Here is a 3625-nt window from a genome sequence, read left to right as displayed (position 1 = left end):
TCTCTAATCTCTGTCTTGCTCAGTTTCTCCAGCATCACATTTTGGAGGCTTCCCACTGAGATGTTAGAAAATGAGCAGGATTAGAGATAAGAGACATTCAGATCTCCCCCTTGGGCCTCAGAGTGGCTGGGGATCTGAATTCTTGGCCTGGAGAGGCCAGCCCCTGCATTTTTTTTCCAAGGCCTCTGGGAAAGAGAGGAGTTTCCAGCCACAACTGCCTGAAGGTGGACACGCTATTTCGGTCATGAGAGTGTAAGTCTGTCTTTGAGTACCTTTTGGGGTACCATCTGGTTAAGTCTTAAGACCCGTCCTGTTCTGTCTGTATGTGCTAGTATCTGGATGCCCAGAATTATGAAATGCTGAAGGGTATAAATTCTGGGCATGGTATCCCTGGTCACAGGGGTCCCTACCTGGGTGTACATTATTTCAAAGTCTGATTCTTCTTGTGCAGCAAAATAACTGCATGGATATGTATACATATGTTGTATTTACCATATACTTTAACATTTTTAACATGTATTGGTCTTTCTGTCATCTGGGGGAGGGGCTGGGGAGAAGGAGGGAAAAATTGGAACAAAAGGTTTTGCAAGGGTCGACACTGAAATAAAAAAAAAAAAAGAAAGGAAGAAAACCCTATGAACAAAAAAACAAACAAACAAAAAAATGAATCCTTGTTTCAGAATTCTGGCCCATAACACACATCCCCTCCAACATTCATCATTATCTTTTCCAGTCATCTTAGCCAATCTGAGGGATTTGAGGTGATTCCTCAGAGTTATTTTAATTTGCCATTCTCTAATCAACAATGATTTAGAGCATTTTTAAATAATTTATAAGAAATCAAGCCATTCTCCAATTGATAATTGGTCAAAAGATATGAACAGACAATTCTCAGATAAAGAAATTGAAACTATTCCTAGCAATATGAAAAAATGCTCCAAGTCATTATTAATCAGAAAAATGCAAATTAAGACAACTCTGAGATACCACTACACACCTGTCAGATTGGTTAGAATGATAGGGAAAGATAATGGAGAATGTTGGAGGGGATGTGGGAATATAGGGACACTGATACATTGTTGTTGGAATTGTGAATACATCCAGCCATTCTGGAGAGCAATTTGGAACTATGCTCAAAAAGTTATCAAACTGTGCATGCCCTTTGATCCTGCAGTGTTTCTACTGGGCTTATGTCCCAAAGAAATACTAAAGAAGGGAAAGGGACCTGTATGTGCAAGAATGTTTGTAGTAGCTCTTTTTGTAGTGGCCATTAACTGGAAATTAAATGGATGCCCATCAACTGGAGAATGGTTGGGTAAATTGTGGTATATGAATGTTATGAAATATTATTGCTCTGTAAAAAATGACCAGCAGGATGAATACAGAGAGGCCTGGAGAGACTTATATGAACTGATGCTGAGTGAAATGAGCAGGACCGGAGATCATTATACACTTCAACAACAATACTATATGATGATCAATTCTGATGAACATGGCTCTTCAACATTGAGATGAACCAAATCAGTTCCAATAGAGCAGTAATGAACTGAACCAGCTACACCCAGTGAAAGAACTCTGGGAGATGATTATGAACCACTATATAGAATTCCCAATCCCTCTAATTTTGTCCACCTGCATTTTTATTTCCTTCACAGGCTAATTGTACACTATTTCAAAGTCCGATTTTTTTTATACAGCAAAACAACTGTTTGGACATGTATACATATATATTGTATTTAACTTATACTTTAACATATTTAACATGTATTGATCTACCAGCTATCTGGGGGAGGGAGTGGGGGAAAGGAGGGGGAAAAATTGGAACAAAAGGTTTTGCAATTATCAATGCTGAAAAATTGCCCATGCATATATATTGTAAATAAAAAGCTCTAATAAAAAATATAAAAAATTCCATCATCTGAAAATTGTCTTGAACTCAGGCTTCTGATGCCAAGTCTAGGGCTCTGTTCAGTTCACTGCCCAGCTGCCTACACTTCTGTTACAGATCTGTATCTGTTGTACAAGTAAAGTCTCATGTTGTTACTCTGAGCACTGAGAAGTGGTAACTTGCTTGGGTCAAAATAGTGCAGCAGGGGTGGATTTGAACCTCGTTTCCTGTCCCTATAGCAAGCACACTATCATCCTGAATGGAATATTGTGCAACTCTGTAATAAAATTAAGACCAACACATAGAAAGAATACAAAGAAATTGGCAAAGATTCATAAAATAATGCAAAGTGAGGAGGCAGGAAACTGAAGCAGAAGGAGTGTTCACTAAGTATGAACCCCAAAAGAGGAAAAATAAATGAGAATGAAAAGAGAATCCTGAAGAATACTAAGAGCAAGCCACTAAAATATGGCTTAGATAGAGTAATGGACCAAAATTCACTCGTTTAAATATGGAGCAGTTATTAACAAGTTATTGTATTAATTACAATGCTGTTTTTAATGAAACATTTCATTGAAACAATATGTATTCCCAAAAAGCCAATTTTCTGACAATGAGCCCCAACTTTGCTAGGCTAGTTCCCAGATGTTTAGTTAGTCAGTCAACCAGCATTTATTAAGCCCTTACAATTCATCATGCATCCCTGGTTCCATGTTCAACATTTTTTTTTCCCCTTAATAGAGCATGCTTAAATTTTTAAAAATTTATTTTGGTTAATTGGCCAACATTTATTTTCTCTCCCTCTTTCCTTACTGCCTCTGCATTTCATTCAGTCTTTATTTATTTTTAAGACAAATGTTGGGAGAGAAAAATCAGAACAAAAGGGAAAAAACATGGATGAGAGAAAAAAAGTTTTTTAGTCAGAAAAAAAGAAGTGGACCTAACATGTGTTGATTTACATTCAATTTCCATAGTTCTTTTTTCTGGATGCAGATGGCATCTTCGATCCAAAACCTATTGGGATTGCCTTGGATTACCCCCACTCCCCAATTTTAAGCCCTGCTGGCAATTTAAAACCCCTTCAAGAACTCGAATCATATGTTACCGTAAGTGCCTAATAAATACCTGTTGCACTAAAGCTACCTTTACCAGTCTGGGAGCTCCTTGAGGGCCATATCTCAGATTTCTCTCCATAGGTAAGTAAGTTCTCTATAAATATTTTTTTAATGAATAAATGAGATAGTTGGAACAAAGGAAAGAAAGGACTGGGAAGCAGAGGGCACCATTTTGAAATTTGTGACCAGAAGGATAAGATTTTCAGGGCACATGTCAGGTCCTAATAGTGGAATGGAGTCATTGACCTCTGCTGCTATCCCCCAGATAGCGAGTCTGCAGGGTCCCTGAGCTCTTGCATCGAAACAGGGAAAACTCAATTTCAGGAGCAAAGGTGTGGCAGGGCAGGGCAGGGGAGGGGAGGCAGAGCTGGAGGTGGGGAGAAGAAAGGACTGGACCCTTGGCCCTTGGAGGAGGGCTCTCTGGGAAGAGGAAGAGGAGCAGCTGGCCCACCTGCTCATCACTCCAAGGTATGTTGGAGCTGGGGGGAGGCAGTGGAGAGGAGGGAGGGACATCTCCAGCCTCTCCTGAGGGCCTAGGCTTGGCCCAGTGCCCCATTGGGGAGGGAAGGCAGGGATATAAGGAGGGAGGGAGACACTGGGCCAGCTGTCTCACACGGACACC

Source organism: Sminthopsis crassicaudata, chromosome 2, assembly GCF_048593235.1.
Source record: "Sminthopsis crassicaudata isolate SCR6 chromosome 2, ASM4859323v1, whole genome shotgun sequence".
Taxonomy (NCBI): domain Eukaryota; kingdom Metazoa; phylum Chordata; class Mammalia; order Dasyuromorphia; family Dasyuridae; genus Sminthopsis; species Sminthopsis crassicaudata.
Note: the sequence above shows the minus strand (reverse complement) of the source record.